The following is a 16,931-nucleotide window of genomic DNA, read 5'->3' as shown; positions in this document are numbered from 1 at the left end:
ATTAACGTTGTTAACTTGACTTCTAAATTTGTCATTTATTCCAATAATAAATGCTTCCTTATTAAATAATTAATGTGCTAGTTGTCTAGTAGTAAGAAGGCACAAATCAATTGAAGATTCTCTAGCAATATAATATTGTAATAAACCCATGATCGATCATCTTTAAAGCTGTTCATCGGTGGTTCGGTTTTGTTTATTTTCTCTCACTCACTCACTCATCAGGAAAATCACCATGGAATTTGATGACATGAAGCTATCTAATCTACTTCCAATGTCCACCGTTTTCCTATCCCTTCTGTTGCCCTTTATCTTGTTTCTCATAAACAATCAGCGTAAGAAATGGACGACATCACATGAGAATCGAGCAAAGGTACCACCCGGCTCTATGGGCATACCAGTGGTGGGGCAAAGCCTAACTCTCCTATGGACGATGAAATCAAACACAGCCGACAAATGGGTTTCCGATAGAGTAAAAAAGTATGGTGCCGTGTCCAAGCTAAGCCTGTTTGGAAAGCCGACTGTCCTTATCCACGGCCAGGCCGCAAACAAGTTCGTATTTGGCGGCAACAGTGATCAGTTAGGGAACAGCCAGACGGAATCGTTGAAAACACTAATGGGTGAACGGAACATTCTAGAACTGAGTGGGGAGGATCATAAACGGGTGAGGGGCGCACTTGTATCGTTCTTGAAACCTGAGTGTTTGAAGGAGTATGTTGGAAAGATGGATCAAGAACTCCAAACCCACCTTCAAACCCATTGGACCCCCGTCGCGAATACACAGAAAAGCATCACGGTAAGTAATTCTCCTCTCTGTTTAATTCATTCATTCATGAGAAGTGAGAACCATGTATATGTTTCAAGGTTGTGCCCCTGATGAAGAACCTTACTTTCAACATAATATGTTCTCTTCTATTTGGGCTGGAACATGGGTCAAGGAGAGAAGAGTTACTAAACTGTTTTCAGGATCTAGTAGCCGGATTGTGGTCACTACCCATCAATCTTCCCTTCACGCAATACAGAAGAAGTCTCAAGGCCAGTCTCAAGATCACTGACCTAATTAAGCACGTCATTCGCGAAAAGAAAGCAAAGCTGGCTGCTGCCAAAGGATCAACTAACGAGGACATCATCTCTTCCTTGATCAGCAGTAAAGTATCCGATGAAGAGATCATTCACAACATGAAGCTTATGCTGGTTGCAGGCCATGACACCTCTGCCATCGTCCTATCATTCATTATTAGGCTCCTCGCCCGCGATCCTGTCGTTTATGAAACACTTCTTCAAGGTGATAATAAATTAGTTGTGTACTACCAACCCGGTTGGGTGTATGTAATTGAATATAAAAGATTTACATATGATTGCAGAACAAGAAGAGGTATCCAGAAGCAAAGGTTCTCGGGTGCTGCTTACAAGGGAAGATCTAGGGAAGATGAAATATACATGGAAAGTAGCTTTAGAAATTTTGAGATTGGTTCCTCCACTCTTTGGAGGGTTTAGGAAAGCCCTAAAAGATATTGAGTATGAAGGTTTCCTAATTCCCAAAGGATGGCAAGTAAGTGTGAATGACTCAATAAATACAAAATCTTACATGGTTGCAAAAGAAATTAATTTACTTCTTTATAATGCAGGTTTTATGGGTATCGAGCATGACTCATATGGACAATAACATATTCCCAGATGCATCCAAGTTTGATCCGTCAAGATTTGATAACCAAGGAAGCATTCCACCTTACCGCTACATTCCGTTTGGAGCTGGGCCTCGGGTATGCCCAGGATACGAGTTTGCTAAAATTGAGATTCTGGTCACAATCCATTACATAGTCACCCGGTTCAAATGGAAGTTATGCTGCGACGATAATTTCTTTGGACGTGATCCAATGCCAATGCCTACTCAAGGACTTCCCATTCAAATTGTTTCCAAGGAGTAGCTAGAAGAAGCTTACTATACATATATATGTTAATAAGTGAACAAACAAAAAGATTAGGCAACCTCAAAATACTAGTAGTATTCAATATTTTATGTTATTATACTTTTGTATTGAAATATATATCATAAGGAATTATGATAATGATGTTTTTTTTTTTGGAAAACAGTTTAACACCATTTCATTAAAAGCCTAAAAGTGGGAGGAGTCAATTATCAAAACTAGACAAACTCTAGTTTTAATTGTAAGATGACAAACAAAAAACTCAAAAATTTCTGAATTGTTGCAGTCAAATCACATTACAAAACACAGATTATAATGAACAAAGACTACAATTTAGCTATAACACAGATTATAATGAACAAAGACTACAATCTAGCTATCCCAACCTATGTTGTCTCCATATCCGCCTTTTGACCATATTGGTTTCTTCCACGTCCCATTCTTCTTGCGTTCTTCATTAAGAGAGATTAAATATTCTTCTTGCGTTCTTCATTAAGAGAGATTAAATTGAAGTTGATGATGATGTTTGTCTGCTCTTATTGTTTAATTTTCCTCTATATTAACTCGTACTAACATAATAAATGTATTATTTTTAGGATTTCAGGACTTTTGTCACTATTTTTCTTAATTTCAGTTTTACGTGTTTGAGGATCAACTGCCTTAGTTTCCTTTGTGTTTTTCATTTCATCTTCTGCCTCTTCATCTTCATTGTCTTTAGGTATGATAATGATGTTACTTGTCAATGATGTGATGCTAATGTTGTCTCGAAATGACTATTTCTTAAAACAATTGTAGAGAAGAGGTAGTCTCGAATTGACTATTTCTTATAACAATTTTAGAGCAGAGTAGACTATTATTCTCTTTGTAAATTCTCTCAAGCCATTGAATTGATATTTCAAACATGTATTATGCAATATCAGGAATTCAATTGTTTACTCTTCACCACTGGAAAACGCCAATCTTGGCAACACCTAGATGACAGCCCCAACCTCAGGTGAGATTGCAATTTTATCAGAACAACAATCCTTGTGATAAAAAATCCTAAACTTATGGAAGGTACAAATCAATTCAAGTATAATGTCATTTTTAATATTAATGTTCAACGATCTTATTTGTCATTTTGGCTAAAGTTTAATGATTTTTATATTTTAAATCAAGTAATTTAGGATGTTTATTATGTTCTAGTATGGGAAACTCCAAAAGAAAGCAGTAATCAAAGTATGCCACAAGGATCTGCAACCTATACCATCCTCAGAAGGGCATGTTTATGACATTGACTATGACTAGAAACATGATCATTGATGTTTTATTTCCAGTAAAGATGAGAAATCTATTGAAATATGTTGGAGAAATCGAATAATAGTACATGTTTAACAATTCAGAAATAAACAAGCTACAACAAGGCCTAACAATTCTTTTTCCCTTTTGTGTAATCAAATAGGCAGCCAAAACAATTGAGCATCAAACAATCAAACAATCAAAAAACACAGAGAGCAGGACACCAAGATTTTACGTGGAAAACCCAAATTAGGTAAAAACCACGGGACACTTCGGCCACTTAAATCATCCACTATATCAAATGGGTATACAATGTAGTTCAATACAAGCCTAGAGGTAATCTAACAAAAGTTATCAATTGACCTCATCCTAACTTGTCATTCACATACATTATCATCATCACTAAAGATGGCTAACCAAATGGAGAAGAGATAAAGGAAATCAGACGAAGAACCTGCTGCTTCAATGGAGGAAGAACTGTTTCAATGGAGGAAGAACTGCTGGAAGAGAGAGAAAGAAAAACAACTCTAAAACTGTTGTGTTTTTTTTCCATTAATTAAATATGCCCTAATGGGCTTTATTAATTTGTTAGGCCCAGCTGTCAAATGAGCTGACCCAACAAATCTCCCCCGTCAGCGCAACTTCGCGGGCTCCAATAAACCCGCTCTCTCCCGACAATCTTCAAACTTGTCCTTAGGCAAGGATTTCGTAAACATATCGGCACCATTCTCACTTGTATGAAACTTCTCCAAGTTCAGCTCTTTTTCCTCAAGCACATCACGTATCCAATGATATCTCACGTCGATGTGTTTGGATCTCGAATGAAAAACTGAATTCTTTGATAGATGAATGACACTTTGACTGTCGCAAAACAAAGTAAACTTCTCTTGCTTTTGACCCAACTCTTGTAGGAACTTCTTATCCATAACACCTCTTTACATGCCTCAGTAGCTGCAATATACTCTGCTTCTGTAGTAGACAAAGCAACACACTTTTGTAACCTTGACTGCCACGAAACAGCACCGCCTGCAAAGGTAACAAAAAACCTGATATAGATTTTCTTGAATCAACATCATCCGCCATATTAGAATCTGTAAAGCCTTCCAAAATAGGAGTATCACTTCCGAAGCATAAACGTGCTTTCGAAGAGCCTCGAAGATATCTAAGAATCCACTTAACAGCCAACCAATGTTCTTCTCCCGGGTTGGAGAGATACCGACTAACAACACCAACTGTGTGTGCTATGTCTGGTCTTGTACATACCATGGCATACATAAGACTACCAACTGCAGAGGCATAAAGTACATTCTTCATTTCATCTTTCTCTTTCTCACTTGTAGGACATTGTTTAGAACTCAACTTAAAATGACCGGGAAGTGGAACTGAAACCGATTTTGCATTTTTTATTACAAACCTCTCAAGTACCTTCTCAATGTACTTCTCCTGTGATAGCCAAAGTGTTTTGTTCTTTCTGTCTCTTGTGATTTCCATGCCTAAGATCTGCTTCACTGAACCCAAATCCTTCATCGCAAAAGACTTATTCAAATCCCTTTTGAACTTCTCAATTTTTGCAATATCTTGCCCAACAATCAGCATATTATCAACATAGAGCAGAAGAATAACATAATCATCAACACCGTATCTCTTGATGAAAACACAATGATCAGAAGTAGTCTTACTGTACCCATTTGCTTCCATGAAAGAGTCGAATTTCCTGTACCATTGTCTAGGCGCTTGCTTGAGCCCATACAAGCTTTTCCTCAACCTGCAGACAAGATCTTCTTTACCTTTAACTTTGAAACCCTCAGGTTGTTCCATATAGATCTCTTCCTCCAAGTCACCATGGAGAAATGCAGTCTTCACATCCAGTTGTTCAATTTCCAAATCTTGACTAGAAGTCAATGCTAACACAACTCTGATGGATGACCTCTTCACAACCGGTGAGAAGATCTCTTCAAAATCAATCCCCTTTTTCTGTCCAAAGCCCTTCACAACCAGTCTTGCTTTGTATCGAGGTTGTGAGCTATTCTCTTGGTGCTTCAACTTGAATACCCACTTGTTCTTCAAAGTCTTCTTTCCTTTTGGAAGTTTCACCAAGTCATAAGTTTCGTTCTCTTGCAAGGAATTTATCTCTTCTTGCATTGCCACCGGCCACTTGTTCTTGTTTTCATGAGACAATGCTTCTTGATAGGTTTCTGGTTCTCCCCCGTCAGTCAACATCACATACTCATTGGGAGGATACCTACTAGAAGGTTGTCGCTTCCTACTCGATCTTCTAATATGCTGATCATCAGGTGGCTCTAGAGAACTATCATCATCTTGTTCAGCTTCCTCTGTTGGCTCAGCATCAACTAGAGGAGTCTCATCAACCTCAACTTGGGCATTTTCCACATCATTGGGCTGTGATTGTGGTGTACGAATCCTACCATTGTCAAGCAATTCATTCTCTGTAGACTTCGGATTTTCTTTTTTCTCAAAGTCTTCAATGGTTTGATCTTCAAAGAATACCACATCTCTACTTCTAATGAGTTTCTTGTTAACCGGATCCCAACATCGATACCCAAATTCTCCGTGGCCATACCTAATAAAGATACATTGTCTCGTCTTGCTATCAAGCTTAGCTCTCTCATCTCGAGGAACATGAACAAACACTTTATAACCAAAAACTCTCAAGTGATCATAAGAGACGTCTTTACCTCTCCAAACTCTTTCTGGAATGTCGCCATCTAAAGGAGTTGAGGGTGAAAGGTTTATCAGATCAACCGATGTCTTCATTGCCTCTCCCTAAAAGGATTTTGGCAACTTAGCATGAGACAACATACACAAAATTCTCTCATTGATAGACCTGTTCATCCTCTATGCAACTCCATTTTGTTGAGGTGTTTTTGGCACAGTCTTCAAAAGCTTGATCCCATGACTTTTACAGTATTCCACAAATGGCCCTCTGTATTCGCCACCATTGTCCGAACGAACACATTTCAACTTCTTCCCAGTTTCTCTCTCCACTTCAGCGTGAAACAACTTGAAGTAATCCAATGCTTGATCTTTAGTCTTCAAGCAATATGCCCACACCTTCCTTGAGCAATCATCGATAAAAGTGATGTAATAATGAGCACCACCTAAAGTCAAAGAATCCATAAAACATATGTCTGTGTGAACCATATCTAGGATATTGGGCTTCCTAGATGGAGAGAAACTTTTGAAGGAAACTCTATGTTGCTTACCAACTAAGCAATTTGTGCATGTCTTCAAATCTGTGGACTTTAAGCCCTGGAGATTGATTGTCTTGGAGAGAACTTGCATTCCATTCTGACTTAAGTGACCAAGTCTCTTATGCCAAAGTTGTGCTGAACAATCATTAACTGCATTTGCTTCTCCCCCGTAAGACTTAGTCTCTGTCACATAAAGAGAACCGACCTTCTTTCCTTTAGCTTTCACCAAAGACCCCTTAGTGAGTTTCCATTTTCCTTCACCAAAGTAACTATGATAGCCCTCATCATCAAGAATACCAGTAGAGATCAAATTCATCCGAATATCAGGAACATGTCGAACATTCTTCAAAAGTAGTTTGCACGAAGTGTTAGTATCCAAACAGACATCTCCTTTTCCAACAATCTTACACGTAACATGGTTTCCCAACGTCACTGAACCAAACTGTCCACTAGTGTAAGAAACAAATATATCACAACGATTGGTGACATGATAAGAAGCGCCTGAGTCTACCACCCATTGTGTATCTTGAGAAACAAGGTTGATACTATCATTGTCGTAAACAATATCGATGTCGTTACCACCCACATCTGCAACCTTACTACTTCCATCTTGCTTATTCTCCTTTTGTTCCCGTTTCAAAGATCTGCACTGATACTTCTTATGTCCTGGCTTGCCACAATGATAACATGTAATCTCTTTTCTCGAGTTGGATGTTCCCCGTGACCTGTCCGAACTGCCACTACGATTCTTTGGAGTTTTACTTTTACTTCTACCCCTTTTCTCAGTCACGAACACCTGACTTGGAGTCGAGAAGCCCTGTTCTTTTCTTCTAGCCTCTTCATTCAGCACGCTCTCTTTCATCATTTTCAAAGTGAGCTTACCTTATGGAACATAATTAGTAATTGAAACCACAAGTGTTTCCCAACTATCAGGCAGAGAATTAATCAAACACATAGCATGAAGCTCATCATCAAATTTCATTCCTATTGCAACCAACTCATTTAGAATCCCCTGAAAAGCATTTAGATGCTCAGACATAAAAGACCCATCTTGATATTTCAACGAGCAAAGCTCCTAAATAGAAATGCTTTGTTTTGAGTGTTGTTCTTCTCATAAAGTTCACTCAAAATAGTCCACACCTTATAAGCATTAACTTCAGTAGCCACATGCTGATACACACTGTTGTCAACCCATTGCCTGATTTTACCAACTGTCTTTCTGTTCAGCTTCTTACAATCTGCACCTGTCATAGCCTCTTGTTTGCCTTTATCACCCAAAATAGTGTCTTCATAATCATAATTACACAATAAGTCCTCCATCTATGACTTCTAGATTGTGTAATTGGTAGCTGTGAGTTTGATCATCGTTCCATTACTGCTCAACGATTCTTCCATTTGAATTATACAAGAATCACCACCAAACGAACTCAGCTCTGATACCACTTGTTGGAGAAATAGAATAATAGCACCTGTTTAGCAATTCAGAAATAAACAAGCTACAACAAGGCCTAACAATTCTTTTTCCCTTTTGTGTAATCAAATAGGCAGCCAAAACAATTGAGCATAAAACAATCAAACAATCAAAAAACACAGAGAGTAGAACACCAAGATTTTACGTGGAAAACTCAAATTAGGTAAAAACCACGGGACACTTCGGCCACTTAAATCATCCACTATATCAAATGGGTATACAATGTAGTTCAATACAAGTCTAGAGGTAATCTAACAAAAGTTATCAATTGACCTCATCCTAACTTGTCATTCACATACATTATCATCATCACTAAAGATGGCTAACCAAATGGAGAAGTGATAAAGGAAATCAGAAGAAGAACCTGCTGCTTCAATGGAGGAAGAACTGTTTCAATGGAGGAAAAACTGCTGGAAGAGAGAGAAAGAAAAACAACTCTAAAACTGCTGTGTTTTTTTTCCCTTAATTAAATATGCCCTAATGGGCTTTATTAATTTGTTAGGCCCAGCTGTCAAATGAGCTGACCCAACAAAATATCTTTATTAATATATTGGAGATATAATATAAGATATATTATCTGTATATTATATCTCCAATATATTATATTGATTATATTTATTAATTTTGTTTTCAAGTAAACGATAAGAATATTTCTCAATTCTTGCACTATAGACTCAAAAAATGGTTAGAGGTTTGCCAAATTGTCAGTTATCAAGGTACAAGACAGTGTGTACTCACTACTTGGATGGAAAACAACATCGGAGAAAGATATCTAAGTAGAGCTGAAGAGTTCTTGGAGAGCAACAAGAAAGTTGCAGTTAAGCTATAATGAATCGTTGCTTCACTGATGCATTAAAAGGAAAGACACCAGAGAAACATGAAACATGTCATTCCATGAGTTGAGTAATTTAGAATAGATGTCGTGCTAATGTGCATGTTTTTTACAGAAAAATATTAAAGTTGAATGATAAAAGTCATGATTGTGTCCTATTTGTTATAAGTCGTGAGTCCAAGCTTATATGTTATATGATCCAATTGTAAGAAAGGTTATAATATGTATTAACGGAAAAAAGACTCAATATAGACATGTAAAGAATTGGAAGAAAAAAGTGACAGTGAACTTGAATAACAATAAAATTGTGAGAAAGAATCAAATCAGAAGCAACAACAGAAATAATATAAACTTCCAATCAAGACAACACTAATGAAGTAACTCCAAAATCAATTTCTGTGGTTGGATTTAGAAAACTGAGAAGGGAAAATAGAAGAGATTATGTATGTGGAGATTAACTATCTGATGAAGATGATGAAACAAGTCAACTAGCACTTTTTTCACAATGGACCAAAAACTTTTGAAGAAGCAGCAGAGAACCAAATGTGACTAGATTCTATGAGACAAAAACTGAAGGCTATTGAGAAAAATGGTACATGAATTTAGTGGAATTGTCAAAGATTGTAAGGAGAATAGGAATCAAATGGGTATTTAAAATAAAGCTTAACAAATTTGGGAAAGTTGATAAACACAAAGAAAGACTCCTTGTAAAAGGTTATGCTCAGAAATATGGAGTGGATTACAATGAAGTAGCATGATGGGATACGATCAGATTGGTGATTGTCATGGTTGCACAAAATGGTTGGAGCATTTACCAACTTAATGTGAAGAATTAATTTCTTAAAGAGAACTAACAAAAGTTGTCTATGTGGATCAACTTCGATGATTTGAAAAGAAAGGAGAAGAGCAAAGTATACAAATTTGAAAAAACTTTGTATGGTTTTAAGCAAGAGCTTGGTTAATCCAAATTGACAACTATTTTCTACAGAAAGAATTAAAAAGTTCTCATTTGATCCTATTTTATTTGTTAAAAGCGGTTTAAAGAAAAAAATTATGATAGTAAATCTTTATGTTGATGATTTAATCATACTAAAAATGATGTGGATTTAATTAAAGTGTTTAAATAAATTTTGGAAAGATTGAGATATTTTTTAGGTATTGAAGTCTTGTAAATAAATGATAGTATTTTTGTCGATAAATGAAAATATGTTTAGAAATATTTGACATGGTTATTAGCTAGAGTGTATGTCGCTGAATATAAAAAGATTGTAGGCATTTTGAGATATTTAACTGTAACTAGACCAGACCTCATGTTTGTGATTGCTAATGACAAGTTTATTAAATTAGTTCATTGTCCCATTGAAGAAAAGCCCGGCATGACTAAATTAAGCATTTCAACATACTTACATAGAAGGATCTTCTTTTTGCTTTATTCTTCATCCACTTTTGGATTTCTTCCTTGGAAAGTTAATGATGTTCATGTTTGTAGCATACCTCCTCCAAATTTGTATTACAAAAGAGCATTCCCCAATAAATGGTTTATGTTTTCCTCAACTCCCGAACATAAGACACAGTTGATATCAAGAATATTTTTGTATCTTTTATTGTCAAATTTTTCTTGTATACTAGTCAAAGAATAAATTGGTGACGAGAAATAATTTTTGGATACCATACCACATTATGTCATCTACCTCGTGTCCTCTTGTTCTAACTATTTTCCATGTCTTTCCTATAATGAACTTCTCCTTTCTTTCTATTTTCCAACATTATTCATCATTTCTTTCATTGAGTTTCTTCTGCCTCATTAGGTTTAGGATTTTATCACCTTCTGGAATACGCCTCAATAGTGAATCACATTTACCTTCATAGACGTCTCTAAATGAGTACTTGATGTATTCTCTTCTAACTCTGTTTCTTTGCATTTCTTCTTTGAATATAATGGGAATATTATCCAACCAAGGATCATACCAGAATAGTACCTTCTTCCATTTTTAATTGTGGTTTTCACCATTTGAAAGGCATCTTTTCTTGTTTTAGGATCTTCTTCAATCACCATGCCATTCTTTCATTGATGCTTCGTGTCCATATACTCTGCTATTCTTTCATAAATCTTGTATGCACCCATTTGACCCACAGGGAGTCCACTTTTTGCTTCAACTCCCATAAGCTTCTATGGGAGTGCAAACATCCTCCCATTTGAATTTTTTGCCTCATCTGCCTTGTGTTCCCCCATATGTAATCTCTCATGATTCTATCGAGTTCAGTCATTACTTTCTTTGGGATGACTATTTGTTGTTCCCACTAGCCAATAATTCCAAAGATGACTCTTTTAATGAGCTCGATTCTACCTGTATAAGACAGTTTTTTCGTAGCTCAACCCAAGACAGAATTTCTAACATTTTCTACCAGTTGTCTGAGTGATTATATCGGAGTTGTTTTGTTGACAGGGGTACTCCATGGTATTTCACTAGTAGTTCACCTTCCTTGATTCCCATAATATTGAATATATTTTCTTTCCTTTCTTCATTAATCACTCCATAGAAAGTCTGAGTTTGGTCCTCATTGATGTATAAACCTATAATACTCGAAAAGATTGTTAAAGCTTATTTGATATACTAACATATTCAACATCCGCATAAGCCACAAAAAATAGATCATATGCAAAACATATATGGGTTATTGCTTCTTCTTTGTAGTACGGGTGAAATTTGAAATGATGACTTCTCAGAAGCATTTTAAAAATACAGTCAAGAATTTCCATTATTAAGATGAACAAGTAAGGAGATATAGGGTCTCCTTGCCTTACTCCCTTTCACCCTTGAAAAAGCCTTCATGAATACCATTCACGCTCACAAAAAGTGAGGAGTGGAAACACATTGCATAATCAAATCAATGAAAATAATTGAAAAACCTACAACGAGGAGGAATTGGTGGATTGATCCCCATCTAATAGAGTCTAAAGCTTTTCTAATGTTAATTTTGAAAGCCACACGTGGCGATATATTTTTCTTGCCATATCCATTCAATAAGCTCCACGTGAGTAGGATGTTATGGGAAATAAAGCATTTAGGAATAAATGTTGATTGCCTTAATCCTACAAACTTATCAATAACTGTTTTCAAACATTGCGAAATAATTTTTGAAATAATATTGTAAATAACATTGCAACATGAAATATGATGAAAGTCCTGAATTTTTTACAGAATTGAATTCTTATGAATCAAATTCAACACTATGACGTTCCATTGCTTCAACATTTTTCTGTTTTGGAAGAATTCCAAAACCCCTTCGCTTACATCTTTACCCACTATTTCTCAGTTTTCTTTGAAGAAGTTCTTGTTGAAACCATCTAGCCATGGGCTTTTATCCCCCTTCATCGAAAACACAACTTTTCTGACTTCTTCCATACTAACTCTTGTAATCAATTGGTTACCACTTTCTTCACTGATTTATTTTTGCACAATCTGTTGAAGCAATCTTCGGTTGTCCTATATTATTGTGCTCATTTCTATTCCAATCAGCTATTTGTAGAAATTTATTGCTTCCTCATGAACTGCCTTTTGTCCATATAAAACATCTCCATTTGAGTTTGTGAGCCTTATGACCTAATTTCTGAAATTCCATAATGAACATTTTTTATATAAGAAAGAAGTATTTTTGTCTCCTAATGAAAGTCAATTTTCTCTAGATTTTTGTTTAGCAAAGCTTCCCTCTTTAGAACAGAGATCTCTGAATCGCGTAAGAGCCTCTTTTTCATCTTCCCTGTTATAAGGTAGATTTGGGGTTCTTAGTGTCTTGCTTTGTATTTCCTCCAATTTCGTTCTAGCTTCCTCTACTCTTTTAGAAATCCCACTATATTTTTCCGGTCTAGCTTATTCAGCTTCCCTTTCAGTAATCTTAGTTTCTCAAAAACTCTGAACATCTTTGTTTCATTAATTCTGATGTTCCAAGTTTCATTAAGGATTTCATTAAATTTTTCATCTTTCATCCAGAAGCTGAAGAACTTAAAGGGTCTTTTCTGTTTTTTCTCCTTCTTCCAAAAGAATTTCAAAGGGAAGTGATTAGGGATACATGGTTGAAAAACCTAGATTTGGATTCTTGGGTAATACTTCACCCATTTTTCATTCACTAGGCCTCTATCAATTCTGCTTTTTCTCATGTTGTCCGCCCCTCTTGAAGTTGACCATGTAAATAGATTACCCGAGGAAGACGGTTCAATGCAACTTATGTCTCGAATGCATTCATTGAAATCATGCATGTCTTGTGTTATGTTTGTCTCAGGCTCTCTTTCGTTCTTAAATCTTGTAACGTTAAAAATTTCCCATAATAACTCATGGTTGTTCGTCTGTAATGCTTCTTCTCAAATCATTTCAATGTGTCTTCCTCTCTGTCCCAGAGTTGCTTGCATAGACTACCGCAAAGAAGATTTTTACCCTTATCACCAGATTGATAACCCTTGTCAAAATAACTTGCTTGCTTTTAAAAATTTTCTTGACTTCAACCCTTCTTTTATCCCATCCTATCCAAATTCTACTTTTAACCCATCAGAGTTATGAATAAATTATCATTCTTCTTTGAAGCAACACTAGGCAACATTCTCTATTTGACTTTGTCTGACTTTTGTTTCAATAATTCTAAATACTGTGAGTTCATTCTTTTTTGTTATTCTTCTAACCTCTCTTCTCTTTATAGGGTCATTTAACCCTCTAATATTCCATGTCATTAAGTTCATTAATGAAAAGAATATGTTCCAGATTTACCTCCCCTTCCTTTACCTTTACTTCTTTTCTATTTTTCCCATATAACAAGGCTATAAGAAATTGTATTTTCCTTAATTTGCTTACCTTGCTGTTTTGGAATTTTTGTGTTTCTATGGTCAACTTTCTTTTGAAGTGGTGATTGCACAGTTTCAAGCGATTTAACTGTCTCTTCTTTATCTTTTCCATTTCCTTCACCCACTTCCCCTTTCTTGCTTTCTCCCACGCTTTCCCTTTCCACAACCTCTTCGGTATTGATTCTTACTTCTTGGTCAAATTTCTTTGTTACCTCTTCATTCTCAGCCTTTGATTCTGAATCTCTTACCACTCTATCTTCCATCCCCTGTTCTTCAAAACCCTGTTATGAATTTCCTTCCTTATCTTGATCCTTCTGCTTACTCAATACTTATTCTTTAGTAACCTCTTTCTGTCTTCCATTCTCAACTTTTTCCTTTTCCAACCTTTCTTGTTCTTCTTTTTGTTTCTTCTCTCTCTATTTCTTTCTTGATCATCTTTTTTCCTTACTTCTTCAATCATTTTCGGGCACTTGTAACGAACATGCTCGAATGTGTTACAGTCAGAGCATCTACTCGGTCTCCACTCATATGAGATTCTCATAATTGTGGGTTCGCCTTTTCTGTCTGTTATCGTCATCTGGTATGGAAGAATTGATCTCAGGTGTATCTAAATGCACATCCTAGCATAAGTCATGCTCACCTTTTCTGTAGTTGGGTCCATATAGAGTGGACTCCCCAATAGGCTCACAAAGTGATTTAATGCTTCAGGGTTATACATGTGGGAAGGGATGTTGCGCAATTGGAACCAGATTTGCGCAGTTTCTTTGGGCTTGCTGAAGAGGTTCATACCTTCTGCCCATTTTTCAAGTTTCATGTAGTTTTTCCCAACAAATGTGTGCCCGTTGATCAGAATACTTTCGAGATCTGATTCTTTTTTGAATTTGAGAAAGTATAAGTCATGAATGTTTGATGTTACCTTTTCTAGACCATTTTTCCCCATTGTTCCATTAGGGCTTTTTTGGTTACTAGAAATGGCACCTTGTTTCTTCCGATGAAGTTGCCCACTATGACATTCCTCCATGACTTTATAAAGTTTTCCTCAACTTCTTGGGGTAGTTTGAATTCAAACGGAGAACCGGTAATTTCAACTTTTGGCTTAAATGTTCCAAGAAAAATCTTTCCCCTTTCTTGAACTAGATTGTCAGCTTTTGTTTCCCCTTTGTTCTTTTGCCCTGCATTATGTTTCTATTGTTCATTCTGCTCATTACTCTGGTTTTGCCCTGTTTTCTTATCTTTATTCTACTTTTACTCTATTTTCTGATCATTCCCTTGAGTTTTGCTTTGTTCTTCAGTTTTCTTCCAAACCCGGCCTAGATTCCAATTAGAATTGTTCTTGATGAAGTATACTCTGGTTTTGGGGCATTTAGAGAGCTCTCTCAAATTTCAACAGACTAGCTCACAATAGTATTGTACTCCTCTTTTTTTAGGAGATTTCAGTCTTGTAGGTAATGTCGGTTTAGTTGCTATGTGTACTGTTGGCTTTTCTCTTTGTTAAAATGATTTGGTCTTTCTTGCCTAGTATCAATAATTTTGTTATCTGATTTCTAAGCCCTTTTAGGTTGACCATTTCATTAAAATCGACCCTCCATTTCCTCGGGTCTGTATCTTTACCCAATGTTTTCGCTGCCGTTCTTTGCATTTTTCCTGGCGTGTTGACTGCAAAATCCTTATTATTGCTCTTGCTCACGTTAGTCTGATTTTCACCCTTTCCTCCTAGCTTTGGAGACCCATGATTTTCAAGGAGGATATTCGTGTGATTCTCTCCTAAGCCTATGTGGAGGTTAGTTGCATTCGAATTTTCTGTCTTAGGATCAGGGGAGTATGTGTTGGATTCACCCATTGCCCGATTAAGAGAGTTGGTCGGGTTTGAACAAACTGTTGACAAAGAGGGAATTATCCGTACTACAACAAGAGGTGGATACCAACCCTAAGTTCCTGGGTTCGAGCCCGTCATGCGACACGTTCTGCGCCGGATTAAATGGTTAAGTGTGTTTGCGGGCTACATACTTAATTTGTTGTCCCATTTATTTTTAAATCTCTATTTGTGTGTAAATGAGTATTGATAACATATTATTTAATTTACGAATTAACCCGCGGGTCAAAAAGTTTTCATAAAAAAAAATATATTTATATACACAAAATTATAAATTTAATTCAACAATCATAAAAGATAATAGTTAAAATGTTCACATTTCATATTTAACCAATGTTCGAATCCTAATTTTGCGAGTTTGAAAGTGGGTATCATAAAATTTAATTAACAATGATGGTGTTATATGTGTGTGCGAATTTGAGAGAGTTAAATGTGTTGAGACTAGAGTTCGAATCTCAATTAATGTAAAATTAAGAGTGATTGTTTAAATAAGATGATGGTATATATTGTTGCATATTTAACAAGGGTTGTGTGATGATGATAATTATAGGTCGGTAAACAAACCAGTTAGAATTGAGCTACATGTGAGACAAACTGAGAAACCATCTATCCTAAATTGTTTGAAATGAAGTCTTCTAATTCGGTGAGTTTGTTATTTGTTTGATCAATCATACTACTAATACTATTTCAAGCAACTTAAGCCTTAAATGATCATTAATTATATATATATTTTTTAAATGTTAGAGGATATAAAAAATTTAAGACCTAAACTTTTTTTTATTAATTACATAACACATCATTTCACATCTATAACATTATATTTATTATTGACTTTTAGTGATGAATATTAAATATTCACATTTGTTTTAAATCTTCATTTAAGTATAAATAAGTATGGATAATATATTGGTTAATATACGAATTAAAGCGTGGGTCAAAAGCTTACGTACAATTATAAATTAAATCTAACATTTACAAATTGTCTAATAATTAAAATATTCATATTTCACACTTGATACCATAATTCAAATATTAAATGTTACGAATTTAAGAGTGGATGTCATAAAATTTAAATGACGACGGTGGTACATGTGGTGCAAATTTTAGAAATTTTATATATATATATATATATATATATATATATATATATATATATATATATATATATATATATATACATATACATATATATATATACATATACATATATATATATACATATACATATATATATATACATATACATATATATATATGCAGACACATATATATATATGCAGACACTAGAGTTTGAATCTCAATTAGTGCGAGTTTGAGAGTTAATATTTAAATGTCAATAATTATGGTATATGTGGGTATGAATTTGACAAAATTATTTGTGAGAAATCAATTGTCCAAAATTGCTTTAATCGAAGTTCTTCGGTTCGGTGCGTATTTTTTTCTTGGATCGCGTAGAGACTCTTCATTCCGTATGCGCATTAGAGAATCTTTTTCTTCTGTTGATAG

General features: G+C 35.5%; 1 pseudogene; it reads left to right on the top strand.

The window, feature by feature from the left end:
• The first annotated feature begins 232 nt into the window (after nt 1-232).
• LOC124913141 lies at nt 233-1,978 on the top strand (annotated as a pseudogene).
• The last annotated feature ends 14,953 nt before the right edge of the window (nt 1,979-16,931 follow it).

The sequence above is a fragment of the Impatiens glandulifera genome, chromosome 8 (genome assembly GCF_907164915.1).
Source record: "Impatiens glandulifera chromosome 8, dImpGla2.1, whole genome shotgun sequence".
Classification (NCBI taxonomy): Eukaryota; Viridiplantae; Streptophyta; class Magnoliopsida; order Ericales; family Balsaminaceae; genus Impatiens; species Impatiens glandulifera.
The sequence above is the reverse complement of the archived record's forward strand: the minus strand, read 5'-3'. Positions and strand labels throughout refer to the sequence as shown.